The sequence below is a fragment of the Protomyctophum bolini genome, assembly GCF_963924005.1.
Source record: "Protomyctophum bolini genome assembly, chromosome: 18".
Lineage (NCBI taxonomy): Eukaryota > Metazoa > Chordata > Actinopteri > Myctophiformes > Myctophidae > Protomyctophum > Protomyctophum bolini.
Window position 1 is genome coordinate 39,825,753 of NC_137879.1, and position 27,910 is coordinate 39,853,662.

Here is a 27,910-nt window from a genome sequence, read left to right on the forward strand (position 1 = left end):
CAAGTACCCCTAGGGGTCCCCGGACCCCACTTTGGGAACCCATGCTCTAGTCTAGGGTATCCATGTGTGACGGGGGCCAAGTGTGCTTTCCTTTCTTTTTTGTTGTGTTGCATAATGGCCTTATTATTTACCTATTAAGTAATATTGTTTTGTGTCCTTTATATTAGTCTTAATGTGCTGTTGTGTAATATCATTTAAGGGTTGTGTTCTTGAACGTCCCCTTTAAGCCCTTAATTACCTGACCAGGGCCAGCCCTGTCAATGAGGGGGGTGGAGCTCCAGTGACTATAAATGGGGCCAGAGAACTCATTCAAGTGAGACAGGAAAGGGAGAAGCCTGGAGGAGTGGGTCTGTTGTGTGTGGACGATGGGACAGGAGGAGTCATACAGCTAACCAAGGATCTGGACCAGCAGACGAGACAGTGACAGAGGGGAAGCCAAATCACCGCAGCAGAGGGGCTAAGTTGCGACTTGCCCCTCTCCAAGCTAAGTACCCCCTCTGTGTCCTTCAAGTTGACCTTGACAACATACTGTCTGTAGCTGCCATTGTGGAGTGAGATTATTGGGACTGGATGAACTGGCGGTGTGTCCATTGTGTGTTCACAGTGATGCTGAGAAGTCCCCTCGACCCCACCTTGCTGCCAAGAGACTAATTGCCCCCTTGCAAGTTGCACATTTTGAACAGTAATGTTTTAAGAGTTGGTGATTATTGTTTGGTTAATTAATTAGTTAGTTTGTTTATAGGATATAGGTAGGTTAGGCTTTTAGATTTTTCTATTGTATTTTTAATCGGCCATCTTAGTGTGCCCATGTATAGGACTAATAAATTCCACATTGTTTTGTACCAACGGTACCTTAGAACTGCTTCTGTTTCAGTTATTCTGGGGTTCCCTATGTTTAAATGCTCTTTTACCTGGTATAAGACTAGAACCTGTGTGCATCTTTATATCGACGTTAAGAGTGTTATACAGAGGACCATCCTCATTAAAAAAGGTGGCGTAGTCGCAAACCAGATTTATTGGGTTTCACAATTATGCACCCTCCACTTTTAACAGTGCACCTCATATATATATATTGTGTTTCTCATGAAGTAATTCAATTCATGTTCTATGTGACTTTAATCGGCCGAGGTCACACATACATACATACATACTGTACATCCTCGGCATAAACTGGAATGATGATTACCGATTTAAATTGATCGACGAGGGACCAGGCAACCAAGCTGAAAGCCAAACATCTCAGGTCACTGCATAAAAACTTAACCACCAAGAGGGTTTCAGAGTCCCTTATACGCTCACCATCGTTGACACACCAGGCTTTGGTGATACTCAAGGAATAAAAAGAGACAGGGAAATCATAGAGAAGATCCGGAACCTTTTCGTGACGTTGGTGTCACTGAGATTGACATAGTGTGTTTCGTTACCGGTCTTTTTTCCGACACCCCAAATAGCCGATGGGACAATGGTACGACACTGTCGGACCATATGTCGAAATAGCGTCTTTTTACTCCAACAGTTCGACATGACATTAGACAGACAGAAGTTCCCCCAATAGTCAGACGAGGCGCAGTTTAGACGGGACAATAGTCCGACACGGGAGACCTAGCGTGCAACGGCAACGCAAGTGTGCGTGCGTGCGAGAGAGGGGGGTGAGGCGCACGTGTGTGTGTGTGTGTGTGTGTGCGTGCGCGCAACGCCGTTTCTACTGTTATGTCAGAAAGGCGCACGGCGCTGAGAGAGAGAGAGAGAGAGAGAGAGATATACTCTCATATACTTACCAGTAGCCCATTTATGCAAATAGCTGGTCTGCAAGCTCAACTTTTTGTGCAACCCGCGATGCTTTGAGTGAGTGAGTGAGTGAGAGAGACGTCCGAATCTGTATATTTTTGTCTGATAATTCCACTATTCTACTGTGCTCTCTCTCTCTCTCTCTCTCACCTTCACCGGAACATACACATAGGCTACAGTATTTGTTCATTGAGCGTGGCCAGCGTGTCTGTGTGTCTGTGTGTGTGTGTGAACTTCGAGACGAGTTGTATGTCCGCCTGACAGTGGTGCTGTGGGGTGTCGCTAGGCAACAAGCCGACAGGTGAGCGTTATGGCCCAGACAGCCAGTTAGGCCATGAGCCAAAATCCCCAAATTGCACGTTATGCATCCAAAGGGTGGGCAATTTTATTTTCGATTTTCTGACTAGCTGTACATCTCTACTTTATAGTTTGGCATGATAACCATTGCAAACTCGTAGCTTAGTGGTGGTTATCATGCGTTGAATATGTGGACCCCTATATTGTCACCATCAAAATGTCCTAACAAATATATGGATAACTTTTGAACCTTAACTTGTGTCAAGACTAATGAAACCACTTTTCTGCATAATTAAAACATGGGAAATTGTTTGGAATGGTTATTGTACTTGTTCAAAACTTCTATATATGCTTAAATGGCATTTTAATGCAATATTTCCATCCCAAATATGATGATTTTGAAAAGAACTAGTAAATATACCCATTTTAAAAGTGTATGCTGAGACCCAACATGTTTCTAATGGCAATAGAAAGCTGCCCATCGTTCTAAGCTTCGATTTGAGTGGTAACATGTGGTTGTACCTCCTGACATACTGTCAGAAATTGTGTGATGACATGAGCCAGCGTCCCAAAATTGAGCTATGGTATCAATGGGAGGGCTTGCTTGCCGAAGAACTTGAAAAGGTGGACGGCCGGTACCTATATTAAATTGTTTATAGGATCAATATACGCAAATGAATATTATGATAACCCATCCATAGGAGTATCTTTTCCATATTTATCACACATTTTGTCATGTTGTGAAGCTGCGCTGTGAAAGTTGTCTGTGACACCAGATCATGGAAACCTGATATGATCTTCAGGGTTTCTTCCAGATGCTGAACCTCTGCTCTGTGGTTGACCTGGATCCATGACAGAAACCCCTTCCATGCTAGCCTCATCATGGCCTCATAGACAATTTTACATTATAATTTTGTGAAGCCTGACAGCACGGTTGTACCTGCGCCCTTCCATCACAGCTGTGATGGAGCCTTCTGCGATGACACCAGACTCCACGCACAGGTCATGGAGGCCAGCATCCTGAAACCTCTTCCCAATGGTCGATAGGAAGTTGCAGATGGTATGGAACGCTCCCATCCTCAATATGATGTTACTGAACTTCTCTTGTTTCCAAGTGATTTCTGTGGCCTTGGCGTAGAGAGCTTGGTCAAAGACACAGACAATCTCGTTCAGTTCCAAGGTCTCCATGATGTTCAGAGTTTGGGTGAGGATTTCATTGACAGTCGACATATCAGTAGCTGGGGCATTGATTGTTGGTAGGTAGCCCACAGTGTCCTGGACGACTTGTATGTCAGTGCGGATGAGGATGTTAAATCCAGTCCAACTGCTGATAGTTTGGTCGTCTGCGGGTTTGACATCCTGGTGAGCAGCCAGATCAAGTTTTTCACCCTGGCATCCTGGATTTGTTTCCCTGCGTCCGCATCTAGGCTGACTATGGCTGGAGGACCCACTCTCTGATAGGGCTGTCAGAACGAATTTCATAATATGAAAGAAATTCGAATATTAAAAAAAATATATATATTCGAAAGCTAAAATTGCCATTCGAATGGAGCTTTTATAATTTATTAATTCTATTTAATATTTTTATTTTGTTTTATGTTATTTTATCCGCTCACTAAATGTATTGAGTAACGCATCTACCGCTGTGAAATCTCCCCGGCCGCTTCCACTGCATGTGAAAAGGTGCACGCCGGTCACGTCGCAGAAGAGGTCATTGATTGGCTAAAGTAGGGCCAGATTTCAGGGTAAGCCAATCAGAGACAGTCTACAGGGTGGGCGGGCTTACTGGCTGTAGCACATTTAATCACAGACACACAAACCCTTGTAACACATACATAGATACTAGTATACTACGCAGACAGAAATCGCCGGTAGAACGAAAATCATAATACAGTCTCACGCAACTTTATTGCACATCTGTGCTTGCCTTTCATCCACGCTTCTATAGCCTTTTAAATCTAATTTCCCATCCACGGGCACAAGCAAAGTGATATCAGCATCTTCCACCCGATCTGTGGTGTTGTTTCTGACGAGGGTAGCAACTAGTTAGCATGGGAGCTAACATTAGTTTAACTCTGGTCCATATCATTAGAAGCCAAGGAGTCCTCCTTAATAACACACTCGATGCTGCGTTTACACGGGCAGACACAGACGAATGCTAATATCATTTGGAGCAGGCCGAGCAGCTACTGTACACGTCTGTTTGCATCAACATGTTGCTGGCTTCACAATGAATGATATATTTTATCGTTGCCTCTGCCCGTTTTTAATGGTCAGGATTTCACTGTCCACAGAAGGCAGACCTGTCAAAACTATGCACTTCCCAAAACTCACAAGACATGCCAGCCACGTGTATTATTATAGGCTAAATATGAGCTAAAGTAAACAATGTAAATATTCGAATATTTTCGAAAATTACAAATAATTAAGCAATGAAATTCGAATTGGATTATAGAGGTGAACTGACAGCCCTACTCTCTGACCAGAGTTGTAAATGGGGAATGATGAGGTTAAATTGGATGATGAGAGCCAATTTGTCAGAACAGATAAATTGGCAGACAAAGCTGCTTTACTCCTTAGGGATGACATAAAAAAGAATGGTACCAAACAAACATGGCTGCCTGATATGGAGCAGGATAAAGACATAATCCCACAGTCTGTCTGCAGGTTTCTGCAAACCCTACTGACAGGGGACACTGACCATGCTATACCATCTCAAATAGTTGAACGACTCACCAACTCCCTGGGCAGTGATCTTGTGTATGCCGTCACTGGTGGCAAGACCAAACCACCAAAGCACATCATGCTGCCCTTTGCGGTCAAGTCTCTCACAGGGAATACAGAACTGATTTGTGTGCTGAATCGACTGGGCCACGGTGTTTCATACACAAAAGTTGAGCAGATAGACACGGCACTGTGTCTTCAAAAGCTGGAGCAATCCCAGATGAGTGTCGCATTGCCAAGCAACCTCTGCAAAGGAGTCTTCACCACCCTGGCCTGGGATAATATAGACCGCTTGGAGGAGACAACCAGTGGAGGGGGCACTTCACATAGAGTAAATGGCATTGCCGTACAGCCAGAATGATTGGACCAATGCCACGAAATAAAATGAATACAATTTAGGAAGCGGAGCATCTCTCCAACAACATCATCATTCCCCATTTACAACTCTGGTCAGAGAGTGGGTCCTCCAGCCATAGTCAGCCTAGATGCGGACGCAGGGAAACAAATCCAGGATGCCAGGGTGAAAAACTTGATCTGGCTGCTCACCAGGATGTCAAACCCGCAGACGACCAAACTATCAGCAGTTGGACTGGATTTAACATCCTCATCCGCACTGACATACAAGTCGTCCAGGACACTGTGGGCTACCTACCAACAATCAATGCCCCAGCTACTGATATGTCGACTGTCAATGAAATCCTCACCCAAACTCTGAACATCATGGAGACCTTGGAACTGAACGAGATTGTCTGTGTCTTTGACCAAGCTCTCTACGCCAAGGCCACAGAAATCACTTGGAAACAAGAGAAGTTCAGTAACATCATATTGAGGATGGGAGCGTTCCATACCATCTGCAACTTCCTATCGACCATTGGGAAGAGGTTTCAGGATGCTGGCCTCCATGACCTGTGCGTGGAGTCTGGTGTCATCGCAGAAGGCTCCATCACAGCTGTGATGGAAGGGCGCAGGTACAACCGTGCTGTCAGGCTTCACAAAATTATAATGTAAAATTGTCTATGAGGCCATGATGAGGCTAGCATGGAAGGGGTTTCTGTCATGGATCCAGGTCAACCACAGAGCAGAGGTTCAGCATCTGGAAGAAACCCTGAAGATCATATCAGGTTTCCATGATCTGGTGTCACAGACAACTTTCACAGCGCAGCTTCACAACATGACAAAATGTGTGATAAATATGGAAAAGATACTCCTATGGATGGGTTATCATAATATTCATTTGCGTATATTGATCCTATAAACAATTTAATATAGGTACCGGCCGTCCACCTTTTCGTTAACAAACAAGTTCTTCGGCAAGCAAGCCCTCCCATTGATACCATAGCTCAATTTTGGGACGCTGGCTCATGTCATCACACAATTTCTGACAGTATGTCAGGAGGTACAACCACATGTTACCACTCAAATCGAAGCTTAGAACGATGGGCAGCTTTCTATTGCCATTAGAAACATGTTGGGTCTCAGCATACACTTTTAAAATGGGTATATTTACTAGTTCTTTTCAAAATCATCATATTTGGGATGGAAATATTGCATTAAAATGCCATTTAAGCATATATAGAAGTTTTGAACAAGTACAATAACCATTCCAAACAATTTCCCATGTTTTAATTATGCAGAAAAGTGGTTTCATTAGTCTTGACACAAGTTAAGGTTCAAAAGTTATCCATATATTTGTTAGGACATTTTGATGGTGACAATATAGGGGTCCACATATTCAACGCATGATAACCACCACTAAGCTACGAGTTTGCAATGGTTATCATGCCAAACTATAAAGTAGAGATGTACAGCTAGTCAGAAAATCGAAAATAAAATTGCCCACCCTTTGGATGCATAACGTGCAATTTGGGGATTTTGGCTCATGGCCTAAGTGGGGAGGAGGCAGAACACAGCCAAGGAGAACACGCCTCCTCGGCCTCGTCATCGACCAGACATACTACCCAGCCTACCTATTGGCTCAAGGCCAAGTGCACGCGCACTTGGCCTTGAATAAAAGGAAAGGTATGTCTGGTCCTGCGCTCATTCCCCACTGGCAGCTGTAGGGGACATGACGGGCATGCTCGGCGGTAACCCGCTACCCAGATAATACATTTGATGACAGTTCCACTTCCCCGGAAGAGTATTGACAGGTAACAGAGGACTGTCAACCCGGGGACAGAGAGTGGATATATAGGGCGCTCTAAAGCCCGTTAGGAAAGAGGATCCTAACGCAACCCCCCGCCAGAGAAGAGGCGGAGTTTACTTTTGTTAAAATACTTTTTGAGTTGCAGTATATGCCTAGCGCGAAAGAGCGCAATTTAGGCATGACGCGGTTTACCGAATTTCGGTAATACCGCGACAGGAACAGCCACGGTGTTGATACCGTGAGATTTCCGATCATACGGTATTTTAATACAGCTGCATATGCAAAGCAACTCCACTCGCACACTAAGGCAAAACATTTATTTTCACCACACAGCTGCAGTAGATTGAAAAGTTGCTTCCTACCTTTGAGTTAGTGTTGCTGAAAGACACCCAGATCCAATTGTATATTCCATATTTCCATATGTACTATACTATAAGAGTGAACTAGTGTCAACACAGAGGCACACAGTGACAGTTGTGAGCATGTGCAGATTGCACTACCTCTGCAACAGGTACAGGGTACGCCATTAAAACAGCCATTAGGGGGAGCCATAGTACAGTGGAATACAGTGGGGAATATCTATTGATTCATTGATTGAATACTTTATTGGCAGAAATGTAATCAGTATAGGGTACAGTCAAACACATTACAAAGGGATCACTTATTTAAAAATAAAAAAAATAAGATATGTAGGCCTGCAGGTTGGGGAACAAAGAAGGGCTTTAAGGAGGTGGGGGTAGTCTCTAGACATAGGTGGGGGGGGGGGGGTTATTTTTATTTTTTATAAATACCGTGGAATACCGAGGTATAGATTATCAATACCGGCACCGTACCGTACTGTAAAATCTCATACCGTGGCATGCCTAGCGCAATTATATATAATAAACGGCCGTGGTGGCCCAGTTTCAAAGTGCCCTATGTGTTGGTGTCCGCTCAGTGCTCACAGTGCATTACATTGTATTTTGATTTGAAATAAATAATGATGAATAGATGTAGTCTACTGTTGCTTGTGTGTGTGTGTTTTTTTTTTTTAGACAATAGACCACTTAGCACTTGATTTAACTATGAAAGAAATGAAGACGATGAAGGATATCGTCAAGGGGTTGGCAATGATTGACACTTGTTATTCATATGGACGGTTCAAAATGGGTACGCCCTGGATGAAATGTATGTTTCACTATATATAAAATACCATGACTCTCCCTCTGAATGAAATTAAAAATCGGGTCCTACTAATTAACCCTAAAAATCTATAGACCTACCCTTATGGTTAGCTGGAACACACGCTCAGCATCGCGGGATGCAAGTTGAGCTTGCGGATTCATTGAAGCAGGCCAGCGCTGTCATGTCTGTCAGACATCTATAATGTGGTCATTTAAATGTAGGCCTACTATTATATATATACACGCACCATACACGCACCTATATTATATAATATGCAGATGTATATAAACATGGAACATGAAGGATTTATGCAGATGTTTTCACTAAGCCATTGTATATGCCTATAATAGTTCGTTAATTAATATCCCCGATTAAATTAATTTAATCAGAGTCTACAATTGAATACCTTGAAATGTGGGACGTGACTTTGATGCCCCCCCCCACACACACACACATGCACACACACGCTGGCCACGCTCAATTAACAAATACTGTACATATGTTCCGGTGAAGGTGAGAGAGAGAGAGAGAGAGAGAGCACAGTAGAATAGTGGAATTCTCAAGAGAATAAAGGATACAGAAAAAAATATACAGATTACGTATCTCTCTCTCTCTCTCACTCACTCACTCACTCACTCAAAGCATCGCGGGTTGCACAAAAAGTTGAGCTTGCAGACCAGCTATTTTCGCTATTTGCATAAGGGGAGGCGTTCCACCCCCCCCCCCCCCAATCTCTCTCTCTCTCTCTCTCTAAGTGCCGTGCGCCTTTCTGACATAACAGTAGAAATGGCGTTGCACACACACGCACGCACGCACACACACACGTGTGCCTCTGTCTCCCCCCCCCCCCCCTCTCTCTCTCTCTCTCCCTCTCTCTCTCCCCCCTCTCTCGCACGCACGCAAGCACACTTGCGTTGCCGTTGCGTGCTAGGTCTCCCGTGTCGGACTACGGTCTAAACTACGGTTTGTCTGACTATTGCGGGAACTTCTGTCTGTCTAATGTCATGTCGAACTGTTGGAGTAAACAGACGGTATTTCGGACAATGGTCCGAAACTGTCGGACCATTGTCCTGTCGGCTATTTTGGTTTCGGAAAAAAGACATGCACCCACCCAGGCCGCTCTTGCAAGACTGACACACACACAGAAGTACGTGTTTGACTCCGTGCTGTCCATTTTTGGTAAAGACATTGCAAAGCACATTCGGATGCTGGTGACGTTTGCAGACGGCCAGCAGCCCCCAGTTCTGGAGGCGATAAACACGTCCAATGTCCCATGTCCCAAAACAGATGCAGGGTTGCCCATTCACTTCAAATTCACCTCTGCTCTGTTTGCAGACAATGGTTCCCTCGGGAAAAGGGACGAAGATGAAGACTCTGACGATAAAAACTTTGAACAAATGTTTTGGAACGTGGGCATTAAGAGCTTGAAACGTTTCTTTGCCGCTTTAGACAAAATGGAAACCAACAGTTTGCAGCTAAGAAAGGAGGTTCTTAAAGAATGCAAAAGGCTTGAGACAGCCATCAATGGCATACAGCCAAAGGTTAAAGATGGGATAGTGAAACTTGAAGTAATCAGGATGACGAAGCCCCCTCTGTGGAATACCAAAAAACCAACCAATGAAACTCTGTGCCGCCATAGACGACAGTGGAAGGAGTACTGTATGTAACTGTGGTTTGAATCTCCATGCCATCGAGTATTTCAGATGGGAGTGGGTTGTGACGACAAAGAAGGTCACAATGCAGGAAATAAAGGAAAAGTACCAGAACGCCACGGTAGGAAAGATGTCCGTACAAGATGTGATCAAACGGCTAGAGGAAGAGATTAAAGACCTCCAGGACCTGATGGTGTCCCTCGTGCAGGAGGCAGCTGCATGTTTGGCCAGACTGAGTGAGATCGCTTTGAGGCCCAATCCACTTTCTGCCCCTGGATACATAGACCTGCTCATCGAGGGGGAGAGGTCTGAAGCCAAGGAGGGCTACATGACCCGAATTCAGTATTTGGAGGAAATGAAAGAACAGGCGAAGATCATAGCCAAGGTCGAGAATCAGGAAGAACTCACAGAGACGGAGTCGGGAGTGTACACAGAAACACAGAAGAGACAAAAGAAGCGGGGTTTAACACTAGGAAGTCGGAGCAGCCGTTCAGACCGATTTTGAGATTTAAAAGTTTATTTTCTTAGCCCATGGAGTCCAGAGAAAGTTCCCCTTGCATGACTTTGTCTAAATATTCGATTGAAATCATCTCTGTTTTTTTTCCATTTGAAACGTTTTGTAAATATGATTTTAGGCATATATCTACTCTGTCGAAAATATTCCGGCCCTTTCGACCGATCTCCCCCATTAGCCGCACCCCCCGCACCACTCACTTGTTCACACCTCTTCAGCTGGCGACATTGCTGCCTACAGTAGACGCACACACTTTTCTTTTTCTTTTCTTCCCTCTCTTATAAATACATTATTATACACCCAATGAAAATGTACACTTCACGGATTATAGGCCATTTGGAATTATAACAATCGGTAGAAAAATGGCCGAGAATAGCACAATTTAAATATCAACCGTTTTGTTCCGCCAGCCACTGCGGCGAAAATGGTTAATCTTCAAGCTGCCCCCCTTTCTTTTTTCCCTCTCTTTTGAATACATTCTTCTTCGTCATGTAACAATGTCTTTCAATGACTTTATTTCCCCCGAAACGGAATAAATATATTGTGAAATATGGTGTGTTGACTGTTCTGTAATAAATTAATTAATTTCGTGGATCATGCTCTTTTCTCCAGGCATCATCGAGATGAGATGTGCGACAGCCGTGCTGTTTTCAATTAAATTAGGCCTACTTGTATAATATGAATAAATGCTACATCCTACATTGCTTGTCTGTCTAATCATTCACATGAAGGCTTAGCCTTCCCAAAAATTATGCTGACACGTTCAGCGGACTGGCTGCTGTCTCTGTGCCGTCTGTGAAGAGTAATAACACATTTTTAGACCATTTGGGAAATAAATAAATAAATGCGGCCCTCGCTTAGTCCCCCCCCCCAACGCAATTCTGTAGCCTATACCCAAAGGTAAAAATTTGGCATATGCGGCGGGCCTATGCCAATAAACCATGTATTTAAAATGTTAAATGCTACATCCTACATTGCTTATCTGTCTATTCTGTCTATAAAAATGTTTTTTTTGTACCGTAGGCTATATGCATAGTTTCTGTAAGCCTGAATTAAAGTCTGATTAGTGAGGCTTTTTCCCCCTCTCACAAACAACGTGCTTTGAAGCCTATAAATATTGCTCAACTGTATAATCAAATCAGTATAAATAACGAGTACTTTGTGTTAATTCAACCATGTTTATTGTTTCTTATTGTTCACAATATCAGAAAGCATGCATGAAACAATATAAAGCGAAATAAAATCAGGGAAAACACAAATCCTATGCATTAGTTTCATTTACAAAAATGTCGCTTCTTTCGCTTAGACACACTTGACACATGTCATCGTATATGTCCCAGTGCACGAGCCACATGCGCGTTTTCCACATTTATGGCAGCTGGATAGCGTCTTGTTTCCACATCTGTCAAGCTGACACTGCCTTCTCTTCTTGGGCGTAGGGGTGTCTGGTGTCTCTGGACCATTCTGGCTCCTCTTGGTGCCTCTTGGTGTCGTAGGCTGGTTCTGTGGTGTCGTAGGCAGAGGCTGCAGCGCAGCGCGCTGCTGGCGCCGAGGCGTGCGAGGTGGTGGTGAGTCCTTTTCAAGCATGTGTTCCTCACGGAGCTGTAGTGCCAAGTCCTGTAGGAATTCTCTCCTGGTGAGCTGCGGTTTGTTCAAGCACTGTTTGAACAACACATAGGCATTGATGGCAGCCAGGTCCAGAATGTTGAAAAATACTGCCATTGGCCAACGCCTGGTGCCAAGTCTCACGCTGTAGTTTCGTGCCATCTGATCCAAAATGTCCACTCCCCATTTCGTGTTGTTATAGTCCGTTACAGACTCTGGTTTCGCTTTGGGGTCGGTACCAATCACGATGGAACGGTGCATGGTGCTTAGGATGCAAACGTTTTTGTTAGCTTTGCTCTGGTAAATCGTCAGTGTGGCACCATCGCTCTTCATCAGCTGTGTGTGGAACAGCTGTTCTTTTCCACGTGCGGATGGAGGCAACTCTCGCCTCTGTCTGTTCACAGTTCCCAGTATAGTCGTGTTCTTTGCTAGGAGCGCCTGTCCCAACTTCATCGAAGTGAAAAAGTTATCCATTGTGATATTTCGGCCTCTGTCCAGGAATGGTGCCACCAGCCGCTGGACAACGTCTTGAGACAGCGGCACGCCATCACTACAAATGACAGGGAGAAGGTGTAATGGTTATTACAACGTAAAAGTATATACATATAGGCTTTGATGTAAAGACATTTTAAATACATGATTATTAGAAAAGGAAAATAAATCACCTGCTGCGGTACTGGCCCTTCCCAAGGTAGGGAAATCCATTCAGGAAGTATTTGCTGTCCAGGTCGGCAGCGATCCAGAACTTAATTCCAAATTTGTCTGGTTTATTGGCCATGTATTGCGTAAATCCACATCTTGCCTTGGAGGGGAATAGCTGCTCATCGACCGTGATGTTCTCTCCAGGCACATAGCAAGATATGCAGTTTTCTGTGAACTGATTCCAAATGTCGGTTATTGCAGCAAACTTGTCCGTTTGTTTCCGAATTTCTCTGCTGTCTTTGTCATCAAATCGCAGGTAGCGCATTATGGATTTGAAACGGTCACGAGGCATTGTTTCTCTTACCGTCTCATTCCCCCAAGCACCTCTGGCCCACAGTTGATTCAATGGATAACCACATGTCGACATCGCACAAATGAAAAACACGCTGATGAATGCTTTCAGTTCAGTAACAGACAAATCCCAATCTTTATTCTGTCCATCACTGCGGGCAAACTTCACTGTGCAGTTTTTGACGTTTTCCAACATCTCGGGGTCAAACATGCACAAAAAACTGCTCAACTCGTCGTGGATTCTGACCTTTGCAAAAGCAGTAGGACCTGGCCTGGCTGTGAAGATATTATGCTTTGGCAGTCTGCCGCGGCCAGCACCCGTTTGCATAGAAGACCATATTGTTCCATCTTTACTTGTCTCAGTCGTAGTCTCGGGCTGAGATGTTTCAGGTAAATCTGTGTCATCTGCCTCACATTCAGATTCGCTATCTGATGAATCTGAAGCTGGCGGGTAGTACTCTTCCGTCTCGACAGCCTGGTCCTCTCCTAAGACTAATCCGAAATCTTCATCTTCGCTGTCTATGTCGCCAAAAGCCGTCTGTCCAAGAACGATGCTGGCAGCTTCTTCTGCGGTATACCGCCTCTCTCTTGTCTTATTCCTTCGAATCATGATCGTGAAATGACTTGACCTGTGACTGCATGTGGATTTATACACATTTTTTGCATCGAAGTTGTATAGGCTAATTTCAATGTGAATTGATTCTGATAGGGCTATTATTACAACAAAATTCCATGCATTTATAGAGAGGGCGTTTCCCCGCATGCAGGTGACAACTGCTGGAATGTGTCCATATGACAGTATGCTTTGTGTTTGTGCTTATAATTTATACCTTTCATGATCTATCTACTGTATGTGAGAACGTAAAAATTCAATAAAAAGTGTTTCTAAAGTGTAGTTGTTTATTTTTATTTTTATTGCACATTTCATACAGAGTAATCTCCATATGATTAGAGAAAGAAAGAAACTCATTGTTTTCATCCAGAGATTTATTCGTTTTTAGGACTGTATGCTCTAGTGAGAAGTATTGGAGATATAGTGATAGACACAGCTAGAAAAATAGTTTTTGTGTGTGGCTAGTGTTAAACTAGTACTTTAAACATGAATTAAATTATCAACTTGATTTGTGTTTAGATAGATAACTCTCAGTAAGTTTGCTAAAAGCAAACAAAGTCAGTGAAGTCAGTGAAGCAGGATTTATCATTGTATTTGCAATTGCAAAAGTCGATTTTGATTTTGAGGGGTGTAGGTTAATAATTAATCTAACAATAATATATCAACTAAGCTCTCAATGCATAAGCATTGCATGTTTTGTTGGTACTGGTAACTTCTTTGTAAATTTAAGTTATTTGACATTAGGGCGTTTCCCCGCATGCAGGTGACAACTGCTGGAATGTGTCCATATGACAGTATTCTTTGTGTTTGTGCTTATAATTTATACCTTTCATGATCTATCTACTGTATGTGAGAACGTAAAAAAGTGTTTCTAAAGTGTAGTTGTTTATTTTTATTTTTATTGCACATTTCATACAGAGTAATCTCCATATGATTAGAGAAAGAAAGAAACTCTTCCCCAAACGCAATTCTGTAGCCTATACCCATAGGTGTCTATAAAAATGTTTTTTTTGTACCATAGGCTATATGCATAGTTTCTGTAAGCCTGAATTAAAGTCTGATTAGTGAGGCTTTTTCCCCCTCTCACAAACAACGTGCTTTGACCATGTGAATATTATACAAGATAGGCCTAATGTAATACCCATCCCCCCCCCCCAACACACACAAACGCCCTTGAGCATCTCATGACAGACCACGCACGCACAGATGAGCTGCTACATTTGGGAAATAAATAAATAAATCCGGCCCTCGCTTAGTCCCCCCCCCAACGCAATTCTGTAGCCTATACCCAAAGGTGTCTATAAAAATACTTTTTCCCCCTCTCACAAACAACGTGCTTTGACCATGTGAATATTATACAAGATAGGCCTAATGTAATACCCATCCCCCCCCCCCACACACAGCCATACACATTACAGAAGACATGCATATGGCATATTTAGGGCATAGGCCCGCCGCATATGCCACATTTTTACCTTTGGGTATAGGCTACAGAATTGCGTTGGGGGGGGGGACTAAGCGAGGGCCGCATTTATTTATTTATTTCCCAAATGGTCTAAAAATGTGTTATTACTCTTCACAGACGGCACAGAGACAGCAGCCAGTCCGCTGAACGTGTCAGCATAATTTTTGGGAAGGCTAAGCCTTACACACCCGCCTAAATACAAAAAAAAACATGTGAATGATTAGACAGACAAGCAATGTAGGATGTAGCATTTATTCATATTATACAAGTAGGCCTAATTTAATTGAAAACAGCACGGCTGTCGCACATCTCATCTCGATGATGCCTGGAGAAAAGAGCATGATCCACGAAATTTATTAATTTATTACAGAACAGTCAACACACCATATTTCACAATATATTTATTCCGTTTCGGGGGAAATAAAGTCATTGAAAGACATTGTTACATGACGAAGAAGAATGTATTCAAAAGAGAGGGAAAAAAGAAAGGGGGGCAGCTTGAAGATTAACCATTTTCGCCGCAGTGGCTGGCGGAACAAAACGGTTGATATTTAAATTGTGCTATTCTCGGCCATTTTTCTACCGATTGTTATAATTCCAAATGGCCTATAATCCGTGAAGTGTACATTTTCATTGGGTGTATAATAATGTATTTATAAGAGAGGGAAGAAAAGAAAAAGAAAAGTGTGTGCGTCTACTGTAGGCAGCAATGTCGCCAGCTGAAGAGGTGTGAACGAGTGAGTGGTGCGGGGGGTGCGGCTAATGGGGGAGATCGGTCGAAAGGGCCGGAATATTTTCGACAGAGTAGTAGTGAAATTTTTTCAGCCTTGCTAGTGTTAAGAGATGTGGGGAAGGCGGTTTTAGCTGCGGTTGCCATGGGTGGACACAGAAACACAGAAGAGACGAAATAAGTCAGGCATTAAATTCACTCCTCGACTACCAGTAATACGACGACGACGATATGAAACCCAATGGTCTCCATTTTGGGCATGTCAAAATAGGCAAAACGTTTGGAAGAAGCAACAGATCTACAAGCTTAGAACGTGGTTTAATTTGATGTAGACATACGTATAGATTATATTGCTATATTCATATTGTGATTTTTTTCTTTCTCTCCTCAAACACAGTTTTCTTTAGTGGACTGTATGCATTAATCAAACAAATGATGTTTGCCTGAATTACTTCCCATTTGTTAAAACGTGAGTGTACTATAGGCCTACTGTCTTTCTAATGAAATACATTGTAAATTGTCATGACTTTCATCAAGATTGTGTCCTGCTGTGGTACTAGTGGAAAGAATGGAAAACACTATACACATTATAATTGTAAATGTGATCCATTCTTTAAGATAGATATATTGCAAAGTGGGCAAATTAACATCTTATGTAGTGTTCAATTTCAGTGGGACATGATTTGTTGTTAAACGAGATTTGGGTTTGATTAAATTTTTGTTTATTTTTTCGGTGTTTCTTTGGTGCCGGTGACGAGGGGGAGTTTGCTCTCCATCTGTCCGTACTGGCAGTGATGCTATGGGCAGTAGATAGATAGATAGATAGATAGATAGATAGATAGGTTTATTTGTCATTTTTACAACTGTGAACAGCAGAAAAACGAAATTTCGATGTGCTAGTGCACGAGCCGCAGCAACATGGGTCGCGCCACCACAATACATCTTTCTTGCATCATAGAAAAATAAAAAGAAAACATAGAGGGGGGTAAGAAGACATCACATCACATTTCAAGTAAGATGATAATACTCGGCTGTGCAGGCACGTTTCTGGGGAGGGGTGGCGGGGGCTTGGGCCAGGCACAAAAAAAGCTCTCTTCCTACGCAAGCCATCGAAGGGATGAGCTGCGCAGGGGGAGGAAAAAAAGATACCTATAGCTGCCGGGGGGGGGGGGGGGGGGGGGGTTTGTGTAAGTGTGTGTTCCTGGCATATCTCCCCAAGGTCATGTCACGTTGCCTCAAAGTCCTGCGTTATTATGGCAAGTTCAGTGGAAACGAACACGGCCCATAGTCTGAAGACACAACAACAGGTGTCAGGGAGGGTGGGGGTTGAGGTGTGGGGGGGGGGGGGGGCAGAGGATCCTTTCTTCGCTGTCTCTTCTTGTGGAGATTGTCAATTGGGGGGGAATCCAGATTCATGTTTAGAGCGAGGGATAGAAATATGGCTATTTCTCCTCTATGTCCGTTATGGCTCTCAGGGCGCCGACCTGTTCCAAGATCGTATCCATCTTCTGATGCATCTGCAGGGCTGGCCTGTTCCAGATCGTTTCCATCTTCTGATGCATCTCCCCAAGTGCCCTGCCCAGCTCGGCCATGGCAGGCAGCATAGGGGCTCCGTTCAGCGTTGCCATTTTCCAATTCTTCGGTACACAAGACCAATGCACAGCCCAATCAGCAGAAATCCTGTAACCATAATCCAAATAGATATGCCTCTTCTACGCTGATAGTCGGGGGAAGATCCATCAGGGTATTGAGCGGGCTCTCCAGAACCCAATTTACATGAAAAAAATGTTGTCCATCACGTACAGAGACCAGCACACTAATTCCATGATTAGTTCCATGTTTTGATAGTTTCAGGGGTTTAAAAGAGACAGTGTAGAATAGACGCTCTGAGCAGGGAGTACAGACAGGGAGGGAGAGAGAAAAAAAGCGTCCGCCCTCTTCAAGAGGCAAGAAGATAGGCTAAGATAGGCTACGGTCTTCAGCTGGAGGTGGTGGTGAGTACGGTGTGTGCGTGCACGAGGCAGAGAAGGTTATAGTTAGGGCCAAGGGTGGTTTAAAGCAGTCGTTCCCAAACAAGGACCCCCACAATTTACATTAATTAGCCCGCGGAGGCGCGGACCCCCCCATTTGAAAATATACGCCAAGGACCCCTATAAGAGAATTTACAGCTCTAGCAGTGATTCTCAACCCGTTTAATTTCAAGGACCCCCCCCCCCAGTTTGACATGCATTAGTCTACAGACCCCCATTTAATGGCATTTCTATCTCTTGGACCCTCAAATTTTATTTAACTCTTGAGTGTAGAAATGGAACCAAATGGTTCCATTTGTACACTTATGAGTTACAGACCCATAAGGGTCCGTGTGGTTCCTAACTATCATTTCCCTGGGGACCCCCTGAAACTCCCTCAAGGACCCTCTAGGGAACCACTGGTTTAGAGACCATCATCAGAGCTATACGTGAACCCCCGTGCTAGGACGAAGAAGAAGCGCTTAACGCTGTTTGTTGTTTTGATGTATTTTTATTTTTATTGAATAACTTTTTCTGTAAGTTTGTTGTTTTGTGGTGCGTCGGACGCCGGGACGCCACTGGGCATCACTTTGCCCGGTTGGCGGAGCTGCATGTGGGCGCACTGAAGACTAGCGTTGAGTGGTTAGTCAGTCACAGACTCTCAGAGTACAACTTGAGATAGCTAGAAACGGGGCGGCTCTCTTTGAAAACACTATAGACTAGATACTTATCTGTGTTGTGCACGTACGTGTGCACGTGCTCACTATACTACCGAGCTGGCTGCATGGGGAGATAATTAACATTTCTGATCGATTTCTCCCCGTCCGAAACGAACCACAGACAACCGAGGTACGCCTGGGGACACCCGCGCACGAGGCCGCGTTTCAGACAAGGCTCTGTCTCGGGGTAATATTTGTGCTACCACGAGGTAGCCGGCAAACAATGCTATCTGTTTCGCTCGCACAAAAATGCAAAGCTCCAAAGTCCAAAGCAAATGGCTATGCTAAGCCAATGTGGTCTTGGAGATCTAATAATGCTATGCTAGCGTTTTGCTATGCTAGCGTTTGGCTAGTGTGTCACCATTAGACCTGTAGCAATAGCCAGCTAGCTACCATTAGCAATTTTGCATGCTTACATTTTATTAGGTCCTAGGTTTAAAACACGCACATATAAAACACGCACATATAAAACATCTCTTGTGTGTTGACATGAACCCCATAAATGCACTAAAAACACACACCATGCGTTTAATGGTGTTAGGAACCAAAAAAATCGACAAAAAAAGGTTAGCACGAATGCCGGTAGCAATAAGATGATGATGATGAGATGATGAGAGAGGGGGGAGGCGGGAACTTTTATATCTATATCTATAGCTAGCTATACTATATTTACATCCACTCTATAAAACCGCTCATGTGCCGACATGACGCACATAAATGCAGAAAAACACAAGCCAGTGCTGTACAATGAACCATGTAGAACTTACTTGATTTAATAAGAAACTGATTTCCTTCGTCTTGCCGGTGCCGGAATATACGTGCTTTCGACAAAACATGAATTTCAGACTGGAAGAAAATGGCTGGCTAGGACCCTTCCATCATATGATTAGCTGACTTGTGAAATGCCTGACAAAATTAACTAATAAGCGATATTTTATAATATTCGTTTTTTAACAGACCATACGTTTATACATTTCACACTTATTATTTAATTAACCCATTCAGTCACTTTTACCCTCTCATACTTAATTAAACCTTGTAGTCTCTTAGACACAATTCCATAGACTGTAAAAAATACACATCACTTAATTTGTACCATTTTCTGCCATGCCTTTGATTTTTTGTGCACTGCATGCACAAAATTTAAATTGCATTAAAACAATTGCATTAACAACTTTGTTGTACAAATACAAAATTGTACAAAATAGAAAAATCTTAAACAGCATGCATAAACAGCTCAATAAAACAAATCGTCTGCATGAACAGCTCATATAAATTGAAAACAATTAAAACACTCACAAAATACAAAATTGTACAAAATAGTGTAGAAAAACCTTAAACAGCTGCATGCATAAACAGCTCAATAAAACAAATCGTCTGCATGAACAGCTCATATAAATTGAAAACAATTAAAACACTCACAAAATACAAAATTGTACAAAATAGTGTAGAAAAACCTTAAACAGCTGCATGCATAAACAGCTCAATAAAACAAATCGTCTGCATAAACAGCTCGTAATATAAAACAATTAAAACACTCCAAACAAAGCTACGTCTGCATAAACAGCTCTAGAATAAAACCAAAAACTCCAAACAGCATGCATAAAACGGCCTAAAACAAAAAAATACTCGTGATGATCTATCTACCGGTAGTATCTGTAGGGACACTCCCTGCACTGGTGCCCAGCTTGGCTGCAGTAGAGACACAGGCCTTCTTTATAGCGCCGCGTCCGCTCGTCAATATGCAGGCGTGTGCGGGATCCACCGGAGGGAGAGTAGCAGTACTGCAGCCCATCAGTCTCACAGTCAACATCCACACATGCTGTTCGTGCAGTGCAAACCATATCGCTGGTACCAGCTGGCTCACACGAAACACTGGCACTGGTTAGCTCTGTGCCACAACCCACGCTGGTGGTTTCTGTCGGCATTGGCAAAAGTTTTTTTTATGTTCTCTGCCGTTCGGAGGCCGATCTCGAGCAAGAAGTCCATGTTGGCCCTCAATTTGATCATCTCGACAGACATCTGGGCCACCTCGATGCGGAGCTCCTGGCCGATCTCGAGCAAGAAGTCCATGTTGGCCCTCGATTTGATCATCTCGACGGACATCTTGGCCACCTCAGAGCATTTAAAATATATATCCTGGTGTCTGTCTTCACTCCTTCATATGGACCAAAGTGAGTCCCAGCAGGAAGATAATCCATTCCACGGTAAAACACCCCTAGACCTGCTTTTGGAATACGGGACTGTTTAATCTCAAAGTTTTTAGGCAGGGTCTTCTTGGCTCTTTGAGGCGTTCCTAGATCTATAGGGGGGCAATAATAGAACAGAGGAACCCCATGTTCCTCACAGTAGTGGAGGAAGAACTCCTTACAGTGGTCACAGTAGAAGTATTCTGGCTCTTCTTCTTCGGTGTAATTGATCCTGGGTAAATGCCTGTGCTCTCGGTCACTGGAGGGCACAGCTACAGTTATCTGACGTCCAGACGGACCAGGAGTCCACTCCTCATCGTCTTCCTTCTCCTCCTCCTCCTCCTCCTCTTCCTCACTTAGCTGAGGTGAGGTTTCTACCTGCCTGGCCTTGTTGCGTCTCTTCATGAATTCTGGAGGGTCAGACTTCAGACCATGCGAGAGCTTAAACAGGTGATTTATTTTCATGTTCCTGTATCTTATCTTCTCTATGTCACTCAGCTGTTCCCACTCAGTTTGTTTGAAATGAGACCTCAAGTCCTCAAAGTCTGGGTCGCCCGCCTTTTCATTCAAACTTGCCATTTTCAGTCTGTCACTTTTAACGGAACGCACACAGTGGAAAAGGTTACTCATAAACTGCTGACAAACTTTTCCTAGTCCTTGGATCCCCTCAAGCCTCTCCAAGATAGTCGAACAACTTGGAGCATCCCCTGAGTGTGTGCCAGATGTGTATGCCTTCCCTACAAGGGTGCAGCTGAACACACTGGGCCAGTTGTCCAGACAAGAATTAATCCTTGCTCAAGGCCAAGATCCAGTCATAGGGCTGACCATCAATGCGGTGAAGCAAGGGAAGTGGCCAGACGATGAAGAGTCTAATCCTGAGATCTCAGCCATGAAAAGACAAATGGGAAAGTTGATGATGGAGGACGGGTTACTACACCGCTTGAGCCAAAGCCAGTCCGGAGAGCAGAGTCATCAGCTTGTGCTGCCAGCTGAGTTCAGACCAGTAGTGTTAAAGTCCCTTCATGACGACCTCGGTCACTTGGGAGGAGAAGAGACTACTGAAGCTACTGTCCGACAGGCGAGGGCGAAGGTAGTTCATGCTGACAGGCTGCAGGGGGCGCTGTCGTTACCGCTGTTGTTGTTCAGGACAGGAGGAGGAGGAGGAGAGGGAAGACTGGTAGAGAGAGAGAGAGAGAGAGAGACATAAGATGTCAGCCAAAAATAGCTTAACCCTAACCCTTAGTCTCTGTTCACGGAGTGATGCGCCGTTGCTTGAGTGTTGGTGAGATGTTTCAAAGATGCATAACACAGCTATAGGAGACCGCCGCAACGTGTGCGAAGCAGCATTAACCACCGTTGCCGTTAAGTATTTTTAATCTTTTTTTAAAGTTTTGCTTCTCTGAAATTATCTCTTCCTCATTTCCCATGTCCCGCTTCCCACGACACAACAGCGTTATAAACATCCTGCATGTATGTGGTCGGCCAATCAGAGGCAGTAACTAGGACGTGCAGCTAGCCAGTCGCCGCTCGGGAGGCGGTACAATGGGAAGTCAACAAGGAAGTCAAGGAAGAGAGAGAATTTCAGCGAAGCAAAACTTAAAAAAAAGATTAAAAATACTTAACCGCAATGGCGGTTAACGCCGCTTCGCACACGTTGCGGCTGTCTCCTAAAGCTGTGTTATACATCTTTGAAACATCACCAACACTCAAGCGACGGCGCATCACTCCGCGAACAGAGACTAGGTAAATCTGCGTCCTATGGAGAGTGGAATAAACCATCAGCGACACTAGGGTACCGTCGTCCAAACTTCAGAAAAAGGTAACCCAGGGTCCCGAAAGGGACCCACCTGATGACCTCAATGAAAGTCCTACACTCCATATTCACCACTCCACTCTGACCTTCAAGAGCGCTAACTTACCATTTAGGGATTGAAACATCTAGTTATATTAGCTTTACTGTTGAAAAATAGCAGATCTACAATCTTGTACATTTGCTATTTTTGGAGAAAAAAAGTGTATGAAAATCCTTGACATGAAAGTTAGAGCACCAGTGCTGGGTCCTTGACATGAAAGTTAGAGCACCAGTGCTAAGTTATTCAGAAAACTGCCAGATTTGTTTTAAAATCTGTTCTCAGGTCTAAATGGGTTAAATGACCAGCTCAACAGGATGTACCCACAAAACAATAAAACGTTATCCCAGTGCTGAAAAACTTGAAGGGGTACACAACTACATATATACTGTATAGTACCTGGGATGCAGAATAATGGGAGGAAAGAAGACTTCTCCCCCATTCTGAATGGAAGTGGTAGGTCTTAGGGTTCAGACAATAGTTGCAATACTTTTGAAAACAAAGCTGTCTACTATAGAAGCTGTTGATGTCAACCAAGTGTTCTACTTGCACAGCCTATGTCATCTACCTTTTGGGCACCCCATATTATTTAGAACTGCCGCAATGTAATCTACCCACCTAGCCCTCTCTTGTTGTTACATACAGTATTTCAGACTATTTCAATTGGCAGGTGGTGTGATTAATTACCCAGCACCTATCGCAAGGCACCTGCAAATTGTGTGACCCAAACTTTTGTGTTTCCCTGGTCAATTGGTGATGACGTCTGTGGTAAACAGGACGTATTCGTAAAATCAGTCCAGCGATCATTCCGGCCCCCCCTCGCCCGGAGAGAAAGACGTCCGTCTGCATCTCGTGAAAAAGTGGAGATAATTGACTAAATACACGTTTTGTCCACGTCTTTGGAATTATTTAATGGGTGAGTACAAACGGATCATTTATCATCTATGGCTCTGTATGTGAAATACTGTACATACTGTATGTAACAACAAGGGCCAGGGCTACTCCCCACCTAAGCACGCACATATGTTACAAACTGATAACTTAGACAGACCAGCATTGCTCTTAAGTTTTACCTTAATGTTCGAGTTTTCTCTGGAACAGTGCTGCAGCTGTGAACCTGCACGCACACACACACAAACACACACACACACACACACACACACACACACACACACACACACACACAAAGAGAGAGAGAGAGAGAGAGAGATAGAACACGTTTTAGCTTGATTTATAATGAGCTAATAATTATTAAAGACAATAACTCAGTGTGACACTCAGCGGGTGACATGGTCTAGCCCAGTGGTAACCAACCTTTTCAAGCCCAAGAGCCCATTTTATTCCCAATTGTAAGCCAAGATCTACCACTAAAACGTGTTAGAAAAAACACTTGTTTTTTTGCTATTTCTGACAGGCTCAATGCATGTGCACACATCCACACAAAGACTAAAGCTTAAATTAGAATAAATACTTAAAGTAAGTTATAAGTATATTATCAATGTCAAATAATATTAAGACAAATTAGAAATAATTAGTATTAGAAATATTTTGTTTCTCATTTCAATGAATATTGGCAGATGTTCAAATGACATAGGCATAACATGATCATATATATTTGCACAGATATGGTGACATACTCTCAGGGTCAGCCCACCTTTAATGAGACTGCTGTGACTGCACTTTATCTGCAAGCGTTTTGAAATCTGGTTCATATTTAGTGATTGCCAGTCTGAGGGTGTCATTAAGATGTGAGTCAGTCATACGAGTTCTAAACTTGGATTTTATTATTTTCATTTGTGAAAAGGCCATTTCAGTACGTGGAACCAAAGTAGGCATGCAGCTTGAGTGCACACGACACAATCAGGTGATACTTCTCTGCTCACAAGAGACCAAAATTCCTTCTCTTTAGCTCTGACCTGCAGGTGACAGTCACTTACTAATCCAATAATCTCCATTTAAATATCTGAAGTTAATGCAAACACATCCTGCATTTTATCGGACAGCAGTTCAATGACACTAGGCTCAGTAAAGAGGAAAGGGTTTGATACAAAAGCAGCTACTTGACTCATGCGTTGTAGTTCAACAAGTTTTCATATTTCATATTTATCATATGTTTTGCTCTATGTGTGCGTGTGTACAGAATTCAAACTGTAGCATTGATTATTGTCACGGACAGAAGTCATTATTTTCCTTTGCATATGCACCGGAGTGCATTCGCCTATTAGTTTGCATTGCAGACTGGTCTCAGAACGCGCCCTTAATTAAAAACCAAATGCAGCTGTGTATGTGGCTCTCAGCGTGCGGTGTCCCACTATTGACTGGCTGAAGTCTGTTTGAACTGCGCTGTGTCAGAGAAGTAACAGATAGAAGCCGCAAACGTTACCCCCAAACGATACCCCCCCTCACCTCTGTGCTGGAAATATAACGTCTGGGTTTCCGAGGCTACATCCATGCTGACGCAATGACTGTCCTGTTTCTGGCTAAGCTTTACGCGCAGGGCACATGAACCTCTCCGTCTCCAGTCAGTGCTGGTTGTTGTTTATTTGCATGGCTCAGAAAATGAGTAACAAACTAAAATGAGAACGTTATCGAGTTGTTGGAGGAGGAGGAGGAGAATAATAATGTTATATTTCTTATTGTGTTCTCGGGCCGCTGTGCTGCGCTGTGTGCCAACCACATCATCTTTTCATTTTGACATGATTCACATGAAATAATAATCATGCACCGCGTGTAGCGTTTGGTTTCATTAACGCGATCGTGACAAAATAGCCTACAGCTGCTGCTCTTAAAGATACCAAAGATTGGACAGTGCTACGCAACATGGAAGTAACACTGACTCGAAGCCGTTTATAAATCAGTCAGTGAAGTCAACTTTTCACCGCCGTTTGGTCCCCGTCATCCGTCCGCTCCCCCACCCATAATCACAATCAGAAGCGTTTTCAAAGAGACGAGTAGGATATAAAGGCAGCCTGAAAGGCAAGCATTTGCATTCCAATGGGTCTGACACTTCGGGATCGACTTGAAAGGTTCCCGCGAGCCACTGGTAGCTTGCGAACCCCTGGTTGGTTACCCCTGCTCTAGAGCAAGACGGAGTCCCAGGACTGTGTTGCCATTTTGGAACCGGTCCAGTAGATAATTTGCCCTTGTGGCACTATCAGAGTCAGACCTTGCCATTTCTGTCAAACTGAGCAACACTGCCTCATACTGTTGGAAAAGGGCATGGATGGCTTTAACCCGCACAGTCCACCGGGTAGGACACAGTGGTTTCAGTGTCGTGAAGGTCCCAGCTTCTATGTTGCTATGGACTGAAATATGGTCTTGAACTTTCCCGAAAGTCCATACAGACGCCCCAGTGCATGGACCCACTGCAGCGCATCACAGACTACTAAACAAACTCAACAAGCTGCCTGTGTGATTAGGTTGAGACAGTGAGGACCACAGTGTATACAGTGCCAGTGGTTGCACTCGTGAAAGAAAGGCCTGTGCACCATTATATTTTCCAGACATATTTGCTGCTCCGTCGTATGTCTGTCCCCTAAGTCCATCAAGAGACAAATGCAAACAAAGCAGCACGTCTTTGGCTATGTTGGCTAGGTTTTCTCCTTTTGTGAGCGTCGCCTCATATAAACCAACAAATTATTCGTGAGGAAACAGATCTTTGTCGACGTAACGGAAACAGACTGATTCCTGTTCGGTCCCCGTTATGTCCTGTGTTCCATCTATAATGATGGATTATTGCAACTGTGGTTGTTGTTGGATTTCAGTGGCTATTTCTCTGACGATGGAGTTTGCCATTATGCTCAAGATCTCATTTTGGATAACCGGGCTTGTGTAATCCCGTGACTTAAGCCACTCCAACAACACAGGGTTCTTACGTGCTTGTACCTTGAGATAGACGGAAAAGTTCCCTTGATCTGCCTCAGTCCCTCTGAGAGCCTGACCTTGTCTCCCCAAGTACCACACAGCTTCCACAATCTCCCTCAAGCACGACCTTGCCTCTCCTGTGATGTTGCCAAAGCACTAGAGAGCTGGGAACTGATAGGATTTGCTTCTTGGCGATGCATATCAATTGCTAGCTGATGACCCCTGCTTGTAGAATGATCTTTAAACCTCTCTAATGCCTTCTTCCAATTTCTGAATCCAGCAGAAACAAACGCTTTATCTACATGTTTTGCCATGGGATTATAATTTAACTTGAATGATTTAGCACAGAGGAAGCACAGGACTCCATTCAAGTTATGGCTGTAATGAAGCCATGTGAACTCTTTAAACCAATTCTCTTGGAAACGTAAAGTTTTTTTCTTACGTTTTTGAACTACAATTTCACTTTGATTTGGTTGGTATGGCTCAGTTAGCAATTCTTCTGCTTCAGGTTCAGTTTGTGTTCCCTCCTCGTCTGAGCTGCCACTGGCCCATGCCTGCTGCATCTAAAATAAACATACCAACAAGTAGCACTTCATTAAAGTGATTTGAAATGAAAATAATTAAATAATAAAAAAAACATCTAACTTACTTACTGTAGTTAGTAGTCTAGAGAATTAAATGGCAGTAAAAGTACAAAGGTGTTACCATCAAAATATATTAGCCAAGTGGTTAATGTATGTTTTGTATTCACAATAAAAATCTGCAAAGTAAAGGTTACTTTACACCACTGTCTGCACTGCATAATGCTTACCGGTTCAACTAGTACATTGTCACAGTCACTGTCTTCACCGTCCTCCTGGTCACTCAGATTGTCCTCTGGATCTGACTCAACTTCAAGCAGCCCCTCCTCCTCCCTGTCCACCATCACCTGTTGGAAATAGGAATGAAGACATACATTGATTTATTGATTACATTGTAAGGCAGAAATGTACACAGCACAAAGTAAACTTTAGACATTAAGGCTAAAATGATAGGTTAACTAAAACTACAATGTTTCCATTGTAGTCCCAAGTCTACTAGCAGACAGACAAACTGACCAATGTGAGCTTAGCAATAGCAAACACACAATGCTGACAAAATGCACCCTCCCTGGCTGGCATGTTTAATGTTTTTATTTGCTTGCCTTTTACTAAAAGTAGCAAATAGCAATACCACAGTGCAGACATTCTATAACGTTATAGAATGTCTGCACTGTGGTATTGCTATCTGGCTTTTTTATTCCCCGTGGCCGGCGGCCCAAAACGGTTTGCTGGCTCGCGGCCCCCCGTGGGCCGGGACGTGTCCCCGGGGACCCCCGTGGTTCCTACGGCCCTGACCACGGGGCATCTGGCTTGGACACACATCTACAGTATACCAACACACTGTCCGTGTCCGGGAGAGGGAAGCTGTGCTAGCGACTCCAATGGACTGGGGAGGCACTAATACTATGTCGTCCCGGTGGGGGCTCCTCGCTGGGTAAATACGGTACAACAGCAGTGGCAACATTTGCGGGGAGGGCATTGGCATAATGACAAAGGAAAAAAAAGAGGTG